Source organism: Zalophus californianus, chromosome 1 (assembly GCF_009762305.2).
Source record: "Zalophus californianus isolate mZalCal1 chromosome 1, mZalCal1.pri.v2, whole genome shotgun sequence".
NCBI lineage: Eukaryota > Metazoa > Chordata > Mammalia > Carnivora > Otariidae > Zalophus > Zalophus californianus.
Window position 1 is genome coordinate 56457989 of NC_045595.1, and position 22817 is coordinate 56480805.

Here is a 22817-nt window from a genome sequence, read left to right on the forward strand (position 1 = left end):
TCCAAGAAAAAAAATGTTCAGCCCCACATCCTCCTCGTTCTTACTCATCAATCACCAATTTTGCAAGCAGCTTATTAAAATGTAGAGAAAAGCATGGCTGGAGAAATGAAAGGCCCTTAAAGGCCCAGAGATGGTTTATCAGGGTTTTGCAGATGTGGATGCAGAGAGTGGGCAGGGGCGTGGCAGGAATGGCAGAGCTGAGGGGCCAGGTTCCATTTCACAGAGGGGAAGGCTGAGGCTAGCACCTCTAAGGTGAAGGGTGGTGGTGTGAAATCCAGAAGGGTTAATGCCAGCCTGGGAGCGTGGCCAGAGGCTAGAGCCCCCGGGTGCAGGACCTGGGGGTTGCAAGGCATGCAACCAAACAGAGCTGAGATCCCATGTGGACAATTTAGTGACCAGGGGGCCCCGGAGCCATGTCCAAATGCAAGGCAGGCGAAGAGCATTATTTTGGTGTTTGGCAGATCTGATTTCAAATCCCGGCTCTTCTCCTGACCGGTGGTATCGGAGGGTGAGTTACCTTCTCTCTCTGAGCCTCAGTTTCCTCCCTGAGCCCTGAGAAATGCAGACCCCTCTCAAAGGTGTGCAAAGATGAAAGGAGACCATGTATACACAGGCCTGGGAGACGTTAGGCACAGAGTAGATGCTCAGTAAATGATAACTATCACTGAAGGCCCAGAACCAGTTACCGAGCACAGCTGGGGGTGCTTCTGTACCTTCCTAGGGCATGGAGACAGTATTCTGGGTCTAGAGCCAAGCAAGTGTGCCCTTTGCCAGGACAGTCTTTCAAAGCACCAGGAGGCTGCTATGCTTTTGCTCATTCTGTTTCTTTTCTGGGAGTGTGCTCTCTGCACTTCATCTCCTTCCCCCCAGGGAACTCCTATGCATCCTTCAAAACTCACCTCGGATGGCACCTCCTCTGTGCTGCCTTCCCAGTACTGAGTCAGTTTCTTGCCTTCTGTGTTCCAAACATACCTGATTCTTGCTAGATTGTGAATCCTTCCTGGGAAGGGTCGGTGCTTTATGCAGCCCGGTGTGCAATGAAATAATAAATTTTATTGGATGAATAAGTAAAGAGATGAGTGAATAAATGAATGAACATTCTCCCCTGCCCTGATATCACTTAGAGGCCTGTCCCTCACTACCCTCTGCCTCCAAGACTGGGAACTTCCCAAGAGCCAGAGCCTGGCCTAGAGGTCTTGTCTTTGTCTGTCTGCCACTGCCCAGGTCAATTCTTGGTACATACTAAGTACTCAAAAGATGTCAGAATGGTTGAGAAGGAAAAGAGGAGATAGGAAAGCTGAGCCCACATTTAGTAAGCCCCTAGTAAGAGTCAGGGGTGGTGCTGGGCATTTTTGCCTGTAAGATCCTTTCTTAGCCTCATACCAAGCCCATTGCACAGACGTGGGGACTGAGGCAGAAGGACCCAAATATGTGAAGGAGCCAGAATTTAAACCACAGAGTCTGAATGACTCTTGAGAGATGTTGCCACTCCATCGTGTTGCCTTCCAAAGGCGTTCCTGCGTGCATGCGTGAATGAATGAGTTAGCCAGATAAATGAGCAAACTACGGAGTTCTCAGGGGAAGCTTGCTGTCTCCCTCCTCTGCCTCCCTCCAGCCCCTCTGCTTCCTGCCCAGGCCTTTCTCCTGTTCAGCTGGCTCAGCGCTTTTATTTTGGGGCTGTAGAATGAGACCTGCCCCGCCCCATGCCTTTGCGGGGCTCCCACCGCCCTGCAGATTTTCCTGCAGGCCCCCCTCCTCCTGCCCCCCTACCTTTCCTTGCTCTGCAGCTGCAGCTGCTGGCCCCTCCCGCTCTCCTGCCAATCAGACCCCCATTGTCCTGCCACATCTGGAGTGCTCTGCAAATTGCCAGCCCCGAAAGGCTCACTCAGCATCCTCTGCAAGAAGACGTCCACGCTTCATTCACAAACACTAGTTCCTAAAAGGCTGGTGATTGTGTCCTCAGCATCCCCACTGGGCCTACCTGGAGACTTGGAGTGGCAGAAAAAGCCTCAGATGGCTGGGGAGGGAGGGGGTGTCCATGATTATCACTGAGCAGGAAGTAGGCTTGGCCTCTGGGAGGTGCAGGGCATGCATTAAGTAGGGAACCCATTTTCTAAAATATCCTTTGCTCCATTGGCCCCCAAAGCCTGTGATCCTGCCTCCCTGAGAGGGAGTGTCTCCCTAGTGGGGCAGCATGGATGTCGGCAGGAAGGCTGTCAACACCCCGAGGGCTGGACCCGCCCCGGCTTCTGGCTCAGGAGGCCTGGGGGGGCGGGGGGGACCTGCCATGCTTTGGTTAGGGGAACCACAAGGGGGCTTCAGGAAGGGCGGGACCCCACTTAGCTGGGCTCACCTCTGGGGAAGGCAGTGTTCACCTGGACTACATCACACACAGCCCAGGGACAGGGATGGAGGCCACCTCTGGTGCATTCACCTGTGGAGCATCTTTATGGAGCTACATGAAGTCAGCCAAGAGCCAAGTGAAGAGGAGGGAGGGTGCTCAGAGGGAAAGACCTGGCTCTGGTCGCAGCTCAAACGGGTGACCATAGTTGCCACCACTGTAACACAGCGCAGTGGGGACCCCTCTGAGCCCCTGCTGTGCACCAGACACACAATACCTACCTCTCTTAGCATGTGATTGGACATCTTTGAAGTCTCTGTTTATGAACAATCTAAATGTGTCCCCCACCTCCCTGGGGAGGTAATGATTGACCTCAACTCTCACCCTCCCTGAATTTCCAGTGGAAGCCCAGAGAGGTCATGCACTGTACCCCAGGTCACACAGCTTAGCAGGTACCCGACTCACTGGGAGAAGGCCCTGGAGCTTGTGGTTGCTTGAGTCTGTTGGCCTGGGTTTGGTCCCTGAGCCCCTCTGCCCAGCAGTGTGGCCAGGGGCAGGCCCCTAACTTCTGTACCGTGGGCCCGAGGGGAAGAAAGAGGCTGTTGTGACCACACGCCCTCAGGCCCCCATCCGTGGATCTGATCGCTTCTCTGCGGCCACCTCGTCACGGCAAACCAAGAGCAGGGTTGGTACTCCCCCTGCACTCATGTCGCAGATGAGGAGCCTGAGGGTCAGAATGAGGCGATCCCCCAGGGTCACACGGTAGCAGTCCCCTCCCTGAGACAATGCTGCTCTTGTTCAGGGGCTCATGATCTCCTTGGTGACAGTGTGGAGCCTGTGCTCACCCTGAGCCTCGTGTCAGATCCAGGGTGGGTCTTACTGAGCACAGGAAGGACCGGGCCGGGCCTCTTAGCCCCTTGCAGGGATGAGGGAGACAGGCCCCCAAATGCCTTGGATTAAAATATGAAAGAAAGACAGACAATGGAAATTGAGAAAGGCTGAATTAGCATCCTCAGGACGCTATGGCAGCTGACCAGTCGCAGCTCAGCCCACCTCCCTGGGCTCTCAGAGACAGACTGCTGGGATACATCTGGGACTTAGGACCCGGGTGGAGCTAAAATAATTCCAGGTGCTGAGCCAGAGACAAGACTCTTCGGGACTGGGAAGGACATTGCCAGGGCAGTCAGGGAGGGCCTCTGCGCCTGTGACATTGAGCCAAGAACTCAGTGGTGGGAGGAGCCATCTATGGGGCTGGGAAGCAGAGGGAGCAAGCGCAAAGGCCCTGAGGCATAAGAAGTTCACTGATTCACTCATTATAGGATGGAAAGAAGAACAGCATGCCTGGAGCAGAGGGAGAGAGGGGCCACGGGTTGGGGGGTGAGCCCAGGGGGATGAGCCGGGGCCAGAGCATTTAGGGCGTGAGGGGCGTCTTGGTGAACTGTGTTCTATGCACAGGGTTGGGGACAGGTGTGCAGACAAAGCCCCATTAACCCTTAAGAACATGAAGGAGCAGAAGGAATTCGGGTTGTCAGAGACAGAGATGAGGAGACGGCATTATAGCCAGGGAGTAAAGCATGGGCATGGACGTGGAGGGTAGTGGTGGTCTCATGGGCAGGCTTGGGAGAGAGCCAGGTGCTTTGGGCCTCTCCGGATCTCCTCGGGTACCGAAGATTTTGTAGGCAACTCTTTCCAGGACTTTGTAGCAGCCACACACTGCCCTCTGCTGGTATATCTGAGTATTACACCCCATGACATTGGGATTGGACCAACCCCAGAACTTCTGAGAACTTCATGGGAACATCCCTGGGCTCCAGGGCCCTCAGGGCTGGCAGGGGCTCCCCGTGGATGTGGCTTTCTCAGGGAAACCCCTGTCTTTGCTTCCATGTCAGAGCCATTCAGTTTCCGTGAATCCAAAGGCAGGCTTGACGACGGGCCAGGACTTGAGGACTGGCTGGATGTGGACACGGGGGTGGGCGGCTGACTCAGAGAGGCCAGCCAGGGTGAAGCTGGGGCTTCTCTGGAGTATCATGGGGCCTGTCTCACATGGGGCTTCCAGGACCTTCCAGGACCCAGCCCCTGCCTCTGCAGTAGCCATGGAGGAGGGATTCGCAGGGAGGCCAAGAAGGAAGGTGAGGAGGGAGGGAAGTTGGCCGGGTTGGTGGCGAAGGAAGAGGTCGGATCCCTTGAGTAAAAAGCCCAGCGACTTTATCTGTCCTCTAAGCAGACTCATTCATTCATTCATTCATTCATTCATCAAATATTTTGTGAGTACAAGCATACCTCATTTTATTGCACTTTGCAGATATTGCATTTTTTACAAACTGAAGGTTTGTGGCAATCCTGATTCAGGCAAATCTGGGGGTACCATTTCTCCTACAGTATTTGCTCCCTTCATGTCTCGTTGTCACATTTTGGTAATTCTTGCAATGTTTCAAACTTCTTTGTCGTTGCTGTATTTGTTATGGTGATCTGTGACCTGTGATCTTTGATGTTACTCTTGTAACTGTTCTGGGGTGTCGTGGACCATGTCCATGTCAGGTGGGGAATTTAATCGATAAAGGTGTGCGGTCTGACTGCTCCACTGGCCAGCTATCCCCCGTCCCCCTCCTTCTCCTCGGGCTTCCTTGCTCCCTGACACACAATCGTAGTGAAATCAGGCCAGTTAATAACCTGACCGTGGCCTCTAACTGTTCAAGTGAAACTGAGTCACGTCTCTCACTTTACATCAGAAGCTAGAAATGATTCGGCTTAGTGAGGAAGGCATGTTGCAAACTGAGACAGACCAAAAGCTAGGCCTCTTGCACCGAACAGTTAGCCAAGTTGTGAACGCAAAGGAAAAGTTCTTGAAGGAAATGAAAAGTGCTACTCCAGTGAACACACAAATGGTAAGAAAGTGTAACAACCTGAATGCTGATATGGAGAAGGCTGTAGTGGTCTGGAGAGAAGAGAACACCAGCCACAACCTTCCCTTAGCCAGAGCCTAATGGGGAGCAAGGCCCTAACTCTCCGTAATTCTGAGAAGGCGGAGAGAGGTGAGGAAGCTGCAGAAGAGAAGTGTGAAGCTAGCAGAGGTGGTTCTTGAGGTGGAGGAAAGAAGCCGTCTCCATAACATAAAAGAGCAAAGGGAAGCAGCAAGTGTTGATGTAGAAGCTGCAGCACGTTACCCAGGAGATCGCGCTGAGATCCTTAATGAAGGTGGTTACACTAAACAACAGATTTTCAATGCAGATGAAACAGCCTTCTAGTGGAAGAAGATGCCATCTAGGACTTTCAGAGATCAAGAGAAGTCGATGCCTGGCTTCAACGCTTCGAAGGACAGGCTGACTCTCTTGTTGGGACCTAATGCAGCTGGTGACTTGAAGTTGAAGCCAGTGCTCATTTACTCTCTGAAAATCCTAGAGCCCTTCAGAATTATGCTAAATCTACTCTGCCTATGCTTTGTAACTGGAACAACAAAGCCTGGATGAGAGCACATCTGTTTACAACATGGTTAACTGAATATTTTAAGCCCACTGTTGAGACCTACTGCTCAGAAAAGAAGATTCTTTTAAAATATTACTATTCATTGACAATGTACCTGGTCACCCAAGAACTCTGATGGAGATACACGATGAGATTAATGTTGTTTTAATGCCTGGCAACATATCCATTCTGTATTCTGTGGATCAAAGAATCATTTTGATTTCAAGTCTTACTGTTTAAGAAATACATTTCATGAAGCTGTTTAGCTGTCACAGATAGTGATTCCTCTGGTGGGTCTGGGCAAAGTCAATGGAAAACCTTCTGGAAAGGATTCACCATTCTAGATGCCATTAAGAACATTCGTGACTCGGGCACCTGGGTGGCTCAGTTGGTTAAGCGTCTGCCTTCGACTCAGGTCCTGATCCCAGGGTCCTGGGATTGAGCCCTGCATCAGGCTCCCCCTGGCCTGCGGGGAGCCTGCTTCTGCCTCTGCCTCTGCCTGCCCCTCCCCTGCTTGTGCTCTTTCTCTCTCTCCGTCAAATAAATAAATAAAATCTTAAAAAAAAAAAAAAAAAGAACATTCATGACTCGTGGGAATGAATGGGAAGAGGTCAAAATAACACCATGAACAGGAGTGTGGAAAAAGTTGATTCCAACCTTTATGGATGACTTTGAGGGGTTCAAGGCTTCAGGGGAGCAAGTAACTGAAGATGTGGTGGAAATAGTAAGAGAACTAGAACTAGAAGGGGAGCCTGAAGACGCGACTGAACTGCCGCAATCTCATGATCAAACTTGAACGGATGAGGAGTTGCTTCTTATGGATGAGCCGAGAAAGTGGTTTTTGAGATGGAATCTACTCCTGGTGGAGATGCTGTGAAGATTGTTGAAATGACAACAAAGGATCTAGAATATGACCTAAACTTAGTTGATAAAGAAGCGGCCGAGTTTGAGAGGGTGGACTCCAATTTTGAGAGAAATTCTACTGGGGGTAAAGTGCTATCAAACAGCGTCACAGGCTACAGAGAAATGGTTCATGAAGGAAGAATCAGCAGATGCGGCAAATTTCATTGTTGTCTTATTTTAAGAAACTGCTGTAGCCCCCCCCCCCCCCCGCCAGCCGTCAGCAACCGCCGGTCAGCCGCCGTCAGCATCGAGGCAACACCCTCCACCAGCAAAAAGATTTAGCCTGACTGAAAGCTCAAATGATGGTTAGAATTTTCTAGCAACTAAACCTTTTTTAATGAAGGTATGTACATTGTTTTTTAGACACAATGCTATCACACACTTGATAGTAGTGCAGTTGACCCTTGCACAACACGGGTTTGAACTGTGTGGGTCCACTCAGGTGGATTTTGTACAGAACAGCCCTGTAAATATGTTTTCTCTTTTTTATCATTTTCTTAATTTTTTTTTCTCTACTTTATTGGGAGAATATAGTGTGTAATAGATAAACATATGTAGTAACTGACTGTTTATGTTGTTGGTGAGGCTTCTGGTCAACAGTAGGATATTAGTGAGGTTTGGGGGGAGTCAAAACTTACATGCAGATTTTCAGCTGCGTGGGGAGCAGAGCCCCTCACCCCCGCATTGTTCAAGAGCCAACTGTGTGCAGCGCCCGGGTGGCTCAGTCAGTTAAGCAGCTGCTTTGGGCTGAGGTCATGATCCCAGGGTGCTGGGATCGAGTCCCGTGTCAGGCTCCCTGCTCTTCGGGGAGCCTGCTTCTCTCTCTCCCACTGCTGCTCTCTCGCACTTTCTCTCTCTCAAATAAATGAATTTTTAAAAATATTTTATTCATTTATTTGAGAGAGAGAGAGCACGAGCCGGGGGAAGGGACGGAGGCAGAGGGAGAACTATCACACACTTGATAGAGGGAGAGGGAGAAGGAGGCTTCCCGCCGAGCAGGACACATTTTATTTATTTATCCACTCGACAGTCGATGGACACCTGGGTCTATTCCACTCTTTGGCTGTTCTGGGCAATGCTGCTGCGAACGTTTGGGGGGGGGGGTTGTGTCGACGGCTGCCCCATTCACATTCCCACGAGCAGCGTGTGAGGGCCCCTGCTTCTCCACGTCCTCCCCGGCCCTTGTTACCGTGTGTTTTTTCCTTTAGCTGTCCTCGCGGGTAAGGAGTAGTTTCTCGTTATGTGCGTTTTCCTAATGACAGGTGATACTGAGCATCTTCTCATGTGCTTATTAGCCATGTGCACATCATCTTTGGAGAAATATCTGTTCAGAGTCTTTGCCCCATATTTGCTTGTTTCTGGAAAAACAAAACAAAACAATTCCTTCACAGGAAGCCTACCAGAAAACCTGAGAGCCGTGGTTGCCTCTATGAATGGGAGCCACGGAGCTGAGAAGGTTGGAGTAGAGGCGAGACCAGACTTTTCACCATAAACCTTCGGCATTTTGCGCTTTGGAATCCTGCATATGTACTATGCAAGGACATGTTTAAAAAGCAAACGTGAACACAAATAACTGCATCAAGTCATCCAAACCCGCCCTCGGCAGCTCCCGGAAGCGATATCTGAGGCTCAATTCAAGAAACCCATTTAGCTCCTGGTCAGTGCGGGTAAGCGTGGTCTCCCTTCCCTGCCCAAGGTCCTCATCTGGGTCATTCACTCGGCCCGGAGGGAGCTCCTTCGATTTCCCTCCTACGCAGATCATCGTCCTGCCACGCCCCCTCAGCTACAGCTTACATAAAACCACCATGGGGGAAGGCAATAGGAATCCGGCATGGGAGATAGGAACATGGGCTGCGAGAAGGGGAAGGACAGTGTGGTCCCACATGCTGCCCTTGCAGCAGGGCATTTTTGGTCAAGGCATCCAGGGGGCTGGTGGATGCAGTCCCAACCCCTCTGCCCTCGTTGTCCTCGGCCAAGCAAGCATGGGGGGAGGGGAGGGGAGCCTCCTGGACCCTGGTCATGAGCCCCAGATCAGAGCTCTCCAGTCAGCCCCTACCAGTTAGAGGGTATGAGGTCTTCCAGTGTGTCTCCCTCACACCCAGCAAATGCCCAGGACACACAGGTGTGCCCAGGCAATGTGTATTGAGCAAAGGAGCCCCAGGCAGTGGTATGGGGAGGAGGTGTGGCCCAGAAGAGGATCCATGCATTGAATGAACAGATGCATGGATGACCAGGTGTGTGCCTGGACCTACCCTAAGAGAGGCCTGTGACGTCCTCACCCTCCGCACCTCATAGACCTGTCCTGCGGGGACGCTCCTGGCCAGCAGTGGGGGCGGATGCGGACACAGAGAGGGACAACATGGGGGATTTGAGTGCTGGGGCTCGCTGTGGAGCTGTGCCTTGAGCTCAGATTTCATTCACTCACCCATTCAGTGTTTTGTTGAGCACCTACTGTGTCCCAAACACTGGGAATATAGCAGTCAACAAAACAGACAGAAACCTTATTTTCATGGAGCTAACACAGTAACGGGAGGAGGGGACCGACCGAAAACCAGGATACATAATTGAAAATACATGGTTATTGTTAAGGTGTACAATTCAGTGGTTTATAGTGTAATCGCTCAGTTGTACAGCCATCACCAAAATCGATTTCAGAACCTCTTCATCACCCCAAATAGAAACCCTGTCCCCATGAACTCACTCCCCACACCCCCCCAGATCCCAAGCTCCTGGCAGCCGCTGATCTACCCTGCCCTGAGAGATTTGCTTATTCCGGATATTTCGTGTAAGTAGAATCATACAATCTGTGGTCTTCTGTGACTGATGTCTTCCCGCAATGTTTTCAGGGGTCATCCACACACAGGTTGTAGCCTGTGTCAGATTTCCTTCCTTTTTATGACCAAATAATATTCCATTGTATGGCAGACCGTGTTTGTTTATCCGTTCATCTCTTGATGGGTACTTGAGTTGTTTCCACTTGGGGGCAAGGCAGAGTTTTGAGGGTGACAAGCGCTAAGGAGAAAAGGCATGAATGGGGTCCGACAGTGTGTACTGGGGAAGGGATCGGGCAGGACCTACTGAGGAGGGGACCCTGAGCAAAGACCTGGAGAAGACAAAGCCGTAAGCAGGTGGCTGGGAGAGGAGGCGGCCAGGCCGAATCAGGGCTAATGTTCAACAAGTACACGCCTTTGTTAAAATATTGAAAGATTTTCATGCCAGTAAGTTGAAGACCACTGCCTGAGCCCCCAGAATGGCCCCTTGGCTGCTGCCACGCTGCCCCACCCCACTCCTGGTCCCCCTCACAGATCCCCAGGACTTGCAACAAAGGAGTTAATACCTAGCATCACAGGAGGTGTTTCCGAGTGGTCAGGTCAGTGCCTATTGTTAAATAGGTTTACTATTCCCCTGGGCCGAAACCACAGCACATGCAAAAGCCCTGGAGCAGGAGAGGACCTCACAGGCTGGAGGAAAGAAGAGGCTGTTGCGCCAGGGGCAGAGTGAGCAAGGGGGAGAGGGACAGAAGACAGGTCAGGGGGATGATGCAGGGCCTTGTGGGTCATTGCAAGGACTTCAGTATTTACTCCGAGTGGGGCAGGAGCCCTGGAGGGTGCTGAGCAGAACGGTTAACATGCCTTGCTTACTTTTAGCCGAAGGATCAAATCTGGCTGCTATCTGTAGATAGGCTGTCGAGAGCCAGGCCAGAATCAGAGAATAGAGAGGCTTCTCCGGTCATCCAGAGGGTAGCCGGGACCAGGATGGGCCACGGAGGCGTGGAGAAGCCAAAGCAGGCAGGGGAGGCATGGGGCGTGAGAAGGAGAGAGCAAGTGGCAGGGTGAAGCCGCCTTTTGCCAAAAGAATGAGACAGCAGGAGGAGCCGTTTTCGAGGGAGAGGGCGAAGCTGATCTTACACTGTCCTAGAAGTCCTTCCTGGACCTTAGGTCCAGCATTAGCAGAGAGGTCAACGTTGGAAATATAAACATGGGCATGGTCAGCGTCTGGGTGGTTTACAAAGACAGGAGGCTGGTGAGACCACCAGGGGTGAGTGCGGACAGTAAGTGGCCAGGGACAAGGCGACAAGGAGGAGCCAGGTGAGGGGACTGGGAAGGAGAGAGGAACCGAAAAGACATCGTCTCGTTTACTGCTGTTTCCCAGCACCTAGTAGGTGCCGGCACACAGTAGGTGCTCATGCAGTAGGCACAGAATGAACAGATGCATGGAGGGCCAGCTCCGTTGGAGCCTTCAGTTCTCCTGCTGGTGGGACTCCGCCATCGGTTCATTCACCACTGACTCGATGAGCATCTACTGTGTACCCCTGGGGGCTCAGCAGTCTAGAGGATAGAGAAAGGAGCCAGTGATCCAGTGGGAGAGACAGGCATTGAACACACAAATCCATAAATGTGTCGCAAAACCTCAGGGTCTCTCTTCCATGAGATATGTTTCAGACAAATGATTCTGGTTTCCACTTAGGGCAGGGAAAGAAAGTTTCCCTTTTAAATGCATTCAAGTTAAAAAAAAAAAATCCACTTAAAGCAAGCCATTGCTTGGATACTGGTACAAAGAGCGCTAGCCCATGGCGCAGTGTTTGTGGCAGTGGAGGTTTGGGATTGGCCTACGGACTCCTTCCCTGCAAGGTAGGTGTTATCACCTCATTTTACAGGTGAGGAGATGGAGACAGAGACATAAGGCGGGGGGGGGGGGGGTGTCGCCTGCACTTAAGGCTCTTACTGCATCAAGAGCCTTTCTCCTCTGAGCTCTGAGTTTGGGAGCTCCCTGAAATAGCTGGGGAACTTTCCACATGCAAATATTCCATCCGGTCCATTAACTAAAATCGCAGCAAATAAACTATAATCATAAGACCTATTATTAGTGCGAATGCGCAAGTAATTACCCTGTGCAGATTTAGACTGTGGGAAGAACGTTCGTCTGGGCTGGGATTTTTACCAAACCTGCAAAGGTTGAGGCATGTGGGAATAATGAGAAGCTATAGGGTGGTGCCCTTGTTCCCTCTGATCAGTGGGCATGAGCCAGGTAGTGTGGCTTGAGAGTATCCATTTATTCTTTCAGTTGGTGAACATTTATTAGGCACCTACTGTATGCCAGGCCCCATCAGTGTACTGGGAGAGGCTGTGATGACCAAGTCACAGGTGGTGACTCTGCCACTGGGGACCCAACCCATTCTCTTGAGGGCAGACATGTAGAAAAAGAAAAAACAACTGAACAGGATGAGTTTAAATGCTCTGGATGAAATAAAATGGGCATGGGGTGGGGGGGGCATTTCAGCAAGGATGCTCAGGAAATGCCTCACAAAGAGGTGATCTCTGAGCTGAGCTCTAGAGAGTAAGCCGTGCAGTGATGGGGGGGGGGCGCGGGGAGGGGGGAGGGAGGGTGTTCTAATAAAGGGAACAGCGTGTGCAAAGGCTCTGAGGCAGGAGCGAGGTTGGCACGGAACAGAGTGGGCAAAGGGATGAATGTCAGCATGTGAATAAGAGTGGCAGAGTTGTGATGCCAGGCCAGGCATGTGGATTCTATTCTGAGGGTCATGGGAAGCCAGAGCAAGATGGATCTGATTTGTGTTTGTGCAAGATGATATGCCACAGTATGACTAGGCCGCAGCCCCAGAGAACCCCTTCTCTGGTCCTCCCAGAGAAGACTCCCTCTGGTTCCCACTCCCAAGGGTGTCTCCATGTACCTAGCTTCCCCCAGACCCCTCTCCTAAGGATGAACCAGAATGGAGACCGAGACAGGCCTCTAGCGGCCAAGGACACTTATGCTTAGTATGCCCTCCCTGAGCTCAGCCTTCACTGAGTGTGTGCTGTGGCAGACACATCTCCCATAACCCTTCTTGTGCTCATTCTCAGTGGGGATCTGCTTTTCCCATTTTCCAGGGTAGGAACCGAGGCACAGAGATGGACAGTCACTTGCCCAAGGTCACACAGCCGGTAAGCGGGAGGCTGAGACCTCAACTGAGGCCTGAGAGCCAGGTCCGTGCCTGCTGTGCCCCCAGCCTCTCCCACCCCAGCCTGCCCTCGGGGCAGCCTTCCTCAGGTCAGATGGGCTGTGTGTCTCGTCTGCGTGGGGTGACTCAGGACCCCAGCCCTCCCACACGGGCCGCCTTGGCAGCCCAGGTCAGCAGCCGGATCAGCCCCCGCTGGCCTAGAGAATCTGGTAAGAACAAGCAGGTGACTGGCAGAGGGAAACTCGGGCCCAGAGCCAGCTGGAGGTGTGGGGAGAGGAGACCGCAGGACCCGAGCTCCCCAGGGTCAGCCTGGCTCATGGTCCTCTCCGCAGGCCCAGCCTGGCCTCCAGGCCTGAGGCTCTACAGGAAGAACTTGGACAGCTTCCCCTACCCTCTGGAGCCCAGCGGAGCCTCACTCTAAGCCTGGGTTCCCACATGCCCCTCAGGCCAGGAACGAGCTCTGTGGGGAGGTTCTAGAGGGAACCTCAGGCTTCGTGTCCAGCCTCCATCCCCATCTGTAATGTGGGTGAGGACACCCAGTGAGTCAGAGGCTGCAAGGGGACTCACTGTGGTACCATCTACAACGGAACATTGAAGACTCTATCAGGGGCCCGAAAGGGGCCCTTTGGTCCACCTCAGGCGCTCAGTCCAGTAGGACCCACTCAGGGCTACAGCCAGCACCCAGCCCAGCACATTGTGCCCAAGGGTCACCTGCACTGCATTCTGATTTTTTTTTAAAGATTTATTTATTGATTTTAGAGAGAGAGCGCACACCAGTGAGCAGGGAGAGGGGCAGAGGGAGAGAGAAAATCCTGAAGCAGACTTCCCACTGAGCGTGGGGCCTGAGGCAGGGCTCCATCCCACGACCCCAAAATCATGACCTGAGCCGAAACCAAGAGTTAGATGCTTAACTGACTGAGCCACCCAGGCGCCCACCATGGTATCCTGATTTTAGGACCCCTGGGGATGCTGGTCACCTTTGTGCAACACCTGTCCTGGGCACCCACTCTTCCTGGTGCACCGCCTATTCCACTCATTTGGTTCCCATACAGCCCTGTGTGAGGGGCGGGGTTGGATCCTCCGAGGGAAAACCAGCCCGAGAGAGGAGCTAGGACGGGCCAGCGCTGAGGCAGGTGGGGGAGCTGGATTCAAGCCCCCACCTGACTCCAGACGTGTCGCTAACCCCCACAGAATGCAACATTTTCCCCTTATTTTAGTTAAGCATGTTGTAGAAATTACAAAAAAATCAATTAAAATGAAAAGGGAAATAAAATTGACCAGTACTTCCACCACCAGAGGTGCGGACTCTTAATGGTGGTATATTGGCATGTTTCTAGTTGTGTTACACTCATATTGCAGGGTTCGTACCGAATACACACTTTGTTGACCTACATTTTGTCTAACTAACAACTGTCAACATGATTGCTTGCAAACTTCCCTTTTAAAGATCACATGGCAGCCCAGCACATGCAGAACAGTGTATTTGTAGCTGGCTCCTATTTGTTGGACCTTGATATTTGTTTGGAGTTTTAGTTTATTGTTGTTATAAATAACGCTGTGATAAACATCTTTGAGCATGAAGCTTGGTGCCTATTTTGGATTCTTTTTTGCTAAGAAATGCCTTTATGTTATGTCAGGTCCTTGGGGAGCCAGGGGCAGGGCCTGATTCACTGTGGCAGGGACAGGGCAGATGGTGGATCCCCAGGAAGGATCTGAGGGGTGGGGCTGGGGAACGCAGCCCAGTCCCGGGCTGGGAGTGAGCGCGCTCTCGCGGGGATGTGTTATGGGAAGGCATGGAGCTCGCACCGGTGGGCAGGGGAGCTCAGCAGGTTTCTTCCCACCACCTCCCTGCTCTGGCTTTTGCTTCTTCCCATAAGTGTCCACATGCCCAGGGCTCTGCCCAGCTTTCCCCCTTCACCCCCACTCCCTCCCCACCCTGATCTCCTGGTGCTGTGCCTCCAGCCAGATTCTTACAGCCTCCTGGATGCTTCTCCTGGATGTCCCCGAGGCACTGAGCCCCAACGCATCCAAAAGGAGTGGGGTCATCTCTCCTTGCACCCTGCACCACCTCCTGTGTCCCCATGTAGGTAAATGGCACCACCATCCACCCAGTGCCCAAGCTAGGAACCTGGGTGTTGCCTTTGGCCCTAGCCTCCCCATCATACCTCATCCACACCTCTCCCCAATGCATTTCTTCTCTCCCATCCGCCCCCCCCGATGACGTATTCAAGGCCGAGAGAAGTGCTGGCTGGCTGTCCACCACAAGCCTAAAGACACACCGTTCCCCTTCTCCAAAGGCACTGTCCCCCTGCCTCTAACCTCTAAACCCATACCCCATGAAGGGATTTATTTAGTCATATATCCCTCCTCTGCTCAGAATCCTTCTGTGGCTCCCCATTACCCTCACCATGAAGCCCACGCCATTTGGTAAGTTGACCCTCATTATTGTTCTTCTCACCTCCAGGCCTTTACACCTGCTGTTCCACCTGCATGCATGCCTTTCCCTGCATTGTCTGCCCGACAAGCTTCTGGTCATCCTGTTAGACTCAGCTTCAACATCCTGCCTTCCAGGAAGCTTCCATTTTTCCTTCCTATATCCCTTTTCCAGAAACTTGGCCCTCCTTCCCCCATACCACATTGTATTCTCCATTGAAGCAGTCACTCAGTATTATAATATTCACTCGGAATCATAACTATTAGGAGACACATGTGTTAGGACTTTCGGTTGTAAGTGACAGAGGACCCGCTTCAACCTGGCCTAAAGGAAATGGGATTATCAGCTCACCTAACCTCAAAACTACAGGCATGACTGGATGCAGAGGTTCCCATGCTGACACTGGATCTGTCCCTCTTATGCTCTGAGTCTGACTTTCCCCTGCACTGGCCCCCTTCTCAAGGAGCCCCATGGAAAGTGCCGGCTCCTATCTTTCAGGTTTACATTCAAGTTCAAGTCCAGAGTTTATCTCTCCTGACAATGCCAGTGAAGTCTGGGCCTGCCTGTCATGGGCCCAGCTTGAGTGCCATACCTGTTCCTGGGAGTAGCATCAGCCTTACCTGAGCCCCAGACACTGAGCAGGGTACAGAAGTGATTGCCAAGAGGGGAAGCGACTGGGTGGGGCGAGGGGTCGGCTGTCCACCACAGGCCTCAAGACCTGTTCCCTTACCCCAGGCAGGACATGTGGCTTTCTCTCACCTTAGTCCCCCCACTGCCTAGACTGGGCCTGACCCCAAGCAAGAAGTAGTCAGCATTCTATGGATGAAGATACAAGTGGATAGAGAATTAGTACTGCTTTGTGGTCAGGGAATGCTCATGGCCCTAGGAGCTGGGGGCTGGGCAGTGGGTGGCCACACTTACTGGTCCCCAACGACACACAGAGCCCAGCACGGCTTTGTAGATCCCTGTGAAGACCCAGGAGGAGACCACCCTGGAGACCAGACTGTGGCGATGATGTAAGGTGTCCATGGAGGGTTGCTGCCCCCCTCATATGGGCCTGAGGCCTTTCCACTCTGTTTCCGAGCAGTGCAAATCACCAAAGATAGACCCAGATAGACACACACAACACACACGCACACGCACACACACACACACATGCACACATAGAACCCCGCAGCCGAGACAAGGCAGGAGGGCTTCCTGGAAAGTTAAGAGGCAGTCTCCAACGCCACCGTAACCATGAACAGCCCTGTGGCCTTCCCCAAACACTGCCACACGTATTCCTGGTCTGTCCTGACCCAGCTCATGAGCACGGCCTTTCCCACTGCCTGCGCGGACACCCGCCCTGAGCTCCCCCTGCCTGGTGTCCCCAGCATGAGCCCAGGGTTTCCCAGCTGGGGACCCTCAGACCCCTGAGGCCAAGAGAGGGCCTCAGGGCAGCGGTTTTTCTTTCATGCTCCTATTTATTTGAATGTTTATTGGTGGTGTAACTAGCCCACTAAGTACACGATGTACCATAATGACAGTTTAGCTTCTGAATAAAAACTATTTTTAAGATTTAAGAAAAATATTAGTCAAATTAATCAGAAAGGTGAGAAATGGGAGGTGCTGTGAGGTCGGTTTGGGGCCCACCGGGTGCTCTCATTTCAGCTGGGGGCATCGGGGAGTGGGGAGGTGTTAGCCTGGTCTTCTGACTCCAGTGCCCAGCGAATTTCACTTCTGTGAACTTCCCAGCAGCCCAGCCAGCTCGAGAATCATGACCACACTGGCTAACACTTCTAGTGCGAGTAGACTGTACCAGGCCATGGTCTAACTGCTTTGCACCTGTTAACTCATTTAGTCTTTACCTGCAGGTAGAGGGAGACGCCCTGTGAGCCTCAGTGCATAGATGGGTTACCTGCCCACAGTCACATGGCCGTTGGCACAGGTGGCTCCCGGCCTTGACCACCAGGCTACATTGCCTGCTGAGAAGGTGCAGGGCCTTGGGGGGTGGGGGAGCACAGAGGGGGTATAGCCACCTATTAGGAGAGGGTGGAAGCCCACACCCCAGGCCACACTCAGACCCATCGGCTCTGGCTTAGGGTCTGTGGCTGGTCCAACCTTGGCCAAGCACTTGGCCAATGGTGTCTCTCATTCATGGTCACGCGCCCCCCTCCATCGGGCTGCGGGCCCCTCACAGGCTCATGAGTGGAGGCTCAGAAGGGCATGAGGCTATTCCCAGCATCCTCTGCTCCTGCTGGTTCCCGCCCTCTAGGTGAGCAGGACAGAGTCCCAGCCCTGCAGAAGGGACACACCAAGGTGCGCCTGACTCCCACGCCTCCTCACACCCACCAGCACAGCCCAGATGCAGCGGGAGCATCTGCAGCGAGTGTCCTCCTGGTGTCGGCCGACTCCGTGGACCAGGGCCGTCCTTGGCCAGCCTGGCACAGCAGCGGGAGAGAGACTGATGCCAGACCCGTGCCTTCCAAGCCTCCATCGGCCAGGGCTCCAAATGGCATTGAGAAGCGGCAGCCATTGTATCCTGGGGCCAGGGGCTGGGCTTCTCCCCTAGGACAGGGGACAGGGCACCTTGGTGGGATTCGGTGCATTGCAGATAGGGTGTTTACCAAGCTTCCAGGAGTCTGTTTCCAGAGATAATTGCTGTAGCTACCTCCTCCCTGCCTCCGCCGCCTGCACGTGAGGAGCAGAGGGTTCAAGCTCAAGGCAGGCTGTGCACGAACCTGCCGGACCCCTCCCAGCTCCAGGAGCCCAGCCCACCGCTGGGATCAGAAAAGCCTGTGATTTGGCAACTCAGCAAAGAAGAGTCTGCTTTAGAGATTCCATCTGGGGAAAGAGAATTGCAGAAAACGACGTGCAGTGTGATTCCATTTGTGTAAAGTTTAAAAAAGTGGGCAAGCATTCCTGCCCTTTGTGGGCACCTGTAAGGATAGGAGCAATGTATAGGACGATTCACTTTGGAGTGAATTCACGTGTGTATGTGAATTGGGAAGGGCTGGGGAGGAGAGAACAGAGGTGGCAACGGGGTTTCCATCAGATTCGTTGTGTCCTAATTCTTGTAGTAGGTGCTGGGGACACCGAAGTTCACTGCAGTTATCTTTATGCCTTTTGGTGTCGTGAAACTCAAATTTTAAAAATTTCGTAATTTAATAAGATACCATTTTCTAGGGTCCATGTACTTCTTTATATTTTCTACAGGCCTATAAATGTAGCTACCTGCCTCACAAACGTTCTGGAAGGATGTGCTCCAAACAGAGGACATCAGTTACCTCTGCAGGGGTGGGCAAGGGGAGTGGGCCAGGGGATTTTCTTTTGTTCAAAGAGAAGAGATCTTTGGGTTATTCGTGCAATTAAGTTTTGTTTCTTTAAAATATAAAGCTTAAGCTAAAAGGGGGGAAAAAAAAAACCCGGGATTTGAAAGATTTGTGATTCTGAGCTTTGAAGAGTCAGAATGGGGATGGTTCTGTGCTTCCATGGTTAGAACAGTTGGTGGCCTGAGCACGAGGGCTGGGGCTCCATACTGCCCCCATGGAAGAGGTTCGATCCCTGGGACTCTAGAGCTGCCCGTCTGGAAGGTGCTGTGACCTGAGGATCTGTGGACGGTGTGCTCCAGCTCTTTATGTCCGCCCTCTTGCCAAATGCTATTGTGCTCCTTTCACGCTGGGGACAGATGGGGGCACATCGGCAGCGGAGTGCAGGAGCCAGACGCTCCCTGTGTGAATGTGCCTATCAGCCGGCAGGTTGGAATTTTCCAGTCGGGGAGGGGAGTCCTGGATGTGGAAAATTTACCCACCCACTCTTTGTCAGCCACTTGCTCCTTCTAGTCTGGGTTGTTTCCAGGGGTCCACAGTGACAAGGTGGGAGTGCGGGGTGGGCCTGCGGGCATCTTTAGAGGGACCCTGAGAGTGAGTGGTGGCTGCTGCTGTCCCAACACCAATTCCCACCAGGCCTTGGCTCCATGATTTTTGGAGACTCCCTGATGCCTGACCCACCACCGTCAGAAATCAGAACAGCCCAGGTGTCCTGTAAACACTTGCCTACCCTCTTGGCATTTGTTTCTGAACACTGGGGTCTTCGCCATTTGCCCTATTTTGAAATTAACAACATACCATAGAAGAAACAGACATGTAAGCTTATAAGGAAGAAGTGCCAGAGAGCAACGAATACGCAGATGGGTGCCATCCCCCACCCCCACCCCCGCTGCCCAGAAGGCTCCACAGAGCAGGAAACCCAGGAAAAGGATGATGGTGCTGGCTCTGCAATCAGGGGCTGTCTGTGCTCTGAGCCTCAGTTTCCTCTTCTGGAAAATGGGTGTGATAAAATAATCCCCACTTTCAGGAGACCGTGAGGGGAGTTGCTAGGGCCCCGGGCTTGGGAGTCACAGAGATGTGGCTTCGAGTGAGTGGGCTCTGCTGTGTAGAGGTGAGACCTCTCTGCAGGGGGGTGGCAATCCACCTACTTCTGAGGATTCACTAACCATCGGATCTGACAAAATGATCTTGTGAAGCCTTCATGGTTGTAGTTGTTATGTTTGCATTATTATTAAAATCTTGTGGAACTTCAGTCAGGAGAGACGGTGGGGATGGGGGGGAGGTAAGAGCGTGATCCGTACATGTTAAGCCCACAAAAATGTGAATTTCGTCCATGACGACTGCATTCTTCTCAGGGAGGGAAGTGCACGGTGTAGGAAGATTGGTTACTCCAAGATTTGCTTCCAGAGGGTGAATCGGGAAGCATCATGCAGTTCTGATGCCATTTACCACATTTACCACAGTCACTCCGATGCTCAGCTCTACCCCTGCTCCAATACAGGACATGGGGCCAGAACTGGGTTCCAGTCCCACCTCTGCCACTCAATGCTGTACAACTTCAGGCAAGTCACTCACCTTCTCTGAGCTCCATTTTCTCCACTGTCAGGAAAGGAACAAAACTCAAGGATGCAGCATTCCTCCTTGCCCTAACTTCAGCGGGTCTGAGAGTCCAGACAGGATAGGAAAAAGGGAATGGCCCTCTGAGCTGTCAACCAGAGGCGAGGCATTCATACCTCTTCCCTCATGTAATCTTCCCAATGAGGAAGCTTTGCAGGTGCTTAAGGGTCAGGACTCAAGCCAGACACCCCTGGCATACCACTCACCAGCTGTGTGACTCTGGGGCAGCTGCTAAACCCCTGGCTTTAATTTTCTCCCCTTAAAATAGGAAGATAATCATATCCTTCATTGAGGTTGTCATAAGGATTATAATGGACATAAAACTTATAGATGTGTATATATCTGAGATAGGTTTTGGATTCCTGATTTACAGATAGGGAAACAGACTCTGATCAGTTAAGCATCCGGTAAGAAAAGAGAGAGATCTGTGCATGAAAGAAAAGTGAATCTGGGGGAAGAGGAGGGATGTGGACCTTCTCACCTTCACCTCCTTGTGGCTCATCCACTCCAGCCACACTGGCTTTCTCAGTGTTACTCAAATACACTCTGCTCATTTCTGCCTCAGGGCCTTGACACTGGCTCTTCCCTCGGCCTGGAATGCTCCTTCCCTAGATCTTCCACTAGTCAGGTCTCAGCCCACATGTGCGCTCTTAGAGAGGCCTTCCCTGACTGCCCCCTCTGAGAGATGTCTTCCTCCTTCCCTCCCATTATCCGCCTCTCTCCTCCATCGTCTTTACTTCTTGTCCTCACCCCTACCATGTAAAATTATATAGTTGACTATCTGTTGATTTCCTGTTTCCCTCTTGGGATGTAAATACTGAGAGCATTGCCTTCTTCATCACTGAGTTGACCATCCACAAGCAGTGCCTGGCACGTGGAAAGTGGTCAGGGGTGTTTGTCGAATGAATGAGTGAGTGAGTGGGCGCCACAGCTAGACCAGAAATTCTCCCTAGCTCCAGGGCATGGCCAGCACAAATAATAACAGCTGTGCATCTATGCAGCTACTGTGTGTGACGTAGGCGTAATGATCCCATTTTACAGTAGCATCAATCGAGGCTCCCAGAAGGGAAGCGGCTTGCCCAAGGCCTCGAGGCCCTTAGGAGGCAAAGCCAGGCTTGGAATCGGTGGGCCTGACTCCAGGGCGCCAGCCTGTGCGTTCCATGGCTTGCATGTCTCTGTGCCAAAGGCAGAGAAGCCACCCTGGAAAGCAGCGTCATCGCAGGCTCCGGGCAGCGCGTGCATTTTAGCAACCAGACTTCCAGGTTTCCAGCGCCAGCCAGGAAGGGGCCAGGCAGGCTGCGGTAGCCTCGCACCCCCGCGGGCGCTCTCTGTCGGGCGGGTGACTTTGCAGCGAGGGCGCCGCCGGGTGGCCGCGCCTGATGCTGCAGTTGTCATGGCGACGAGCGCTTCGGCGATTGGTCCAGCGCGGCCGCACTACGTTGCTCCTTGGGCTCTTTGCGGGGGGAGGCTCGCGAGCGCCCGCCCCTCCTCCGGATGCTGCGAGAGCAAAGCGGGCGCAGACTCCCCCCAGTCCTCCCCTCCTCCCCGCGCTCAGCCACCCCGGATGTGCGGGAGGGAAAAAGCCCGAGGTGGTCCCAGGTAGCAGCGAGGCCGACGCCCCCGCCCAACCTGGCGACCATGGTGACTGGACGACTTCGCAGGTTTCTGGGCACGGTGTGAGCCCTGCTGTGCCCGGGGCCCCTCGGAGCCTGCTGCTGCCAACCCCCTGCTCCCGCCCCAGCCTGGGCGGAGGAGCCCGCCGCCCCCGGGAATGTGACTCGCCCCTCAATTTAATTTTATTCCCTTCCACTTCTCGCCTGAGCATCCTGCTCCTCCTCTAACCACGCTGAGCCTTCCCAGCTGGAGAGCGAGAGAAGGGGAAAACTGCCCCCAGACAGGATGGCTTGCCGAAGACGCTACTTGTGAGTATATGTGACAGGTTTATGCCTGAAACTCAGGGCCAGAAGCCAGAGGGGCCCCAGCTGAGTGTGGAGCTGGAGTGGGGGCTTGGTGGGGGGAGGGGTGGGCTGCCATGCAGGTGGCTCGCCGAGGGAGCTGGCCACCGGGCTGAGGTGTCAGCGTTTGTCTCCTGCAGCGGAGGTATGTTTTGGTGGTGACGAAGAGAAAAAGGCTGTTAGTCAGTAGGTCTCCGTTGGCCTGTGAAATTCCTTATCTCTGAGGGCAGGTAATCCCCCCAAATCCATATACAGCAGGGTCTTCAACGCCACTTCTTCCATTTTGGCTTTTGGTATAGCCTTCAGCATGTCTATTGGAAAAAGCCTCTTGTGCCCAGCTCATTCGTGACCAGCCATGCCTGTTGGAAGGTTGGCTGGACGGTTGGGGTGGGGACAGGATGCTGTGTCCTCCGCGGACAGGTGAAGGTCCAACCCCGCCGTCTTGAGCAGGGGGCATTGGTGTCCTCCTGTGCCACGCAGGTGTTCTGTGGGCCAGTGGCAGAGCACTTGTCTGCTGGGCCTACAGCCAGCGGCAGAAGCTGTTAAACTCTGCACGGGGTGGTGACATCACGGGTCCGGGTATTTATGGAAACCCAAGCCCGTGCCTCGTTAAGCTAGGCTTCCCAGGGGGCATCGGATTAGAATGCAAGCTTCCCTCACAGCTCTCTGGGGCTCTGCACTGTGCTGTTCTGGGGCGAGCAACCTTTGGTCTCTGGCCTTGCAGGATCCCTCCTCTGGGACCTGAAGCTATAGGGGTGAGACCCAGCTCCACATCTGCACCTGCCATAGGCAGCCTGCCCAGTGCCTCAGCTGTTCGCGGCTGTTCAGTGACCTCAGACCT

At 53.0% G+C, this 22817-nt stretch overlaps 1 protein-coding gene and 1 pseudogene across 1 annotated transcript in view; both read left to right on the plus strand.

Annotated features, from left to right (window-relative positions):
* IQSEC1 (IQ motif and Sec7 domain ArfGEF 1) overlaps window positions 1-22817 on the plus strand; it is a 384351-nt gene that overhangs the window by 196566 nt on the left and 164968 nt on the right.
* On the plus strand, window positions 4867-21701 carry LOC118357223 (annotated as a pseudogene).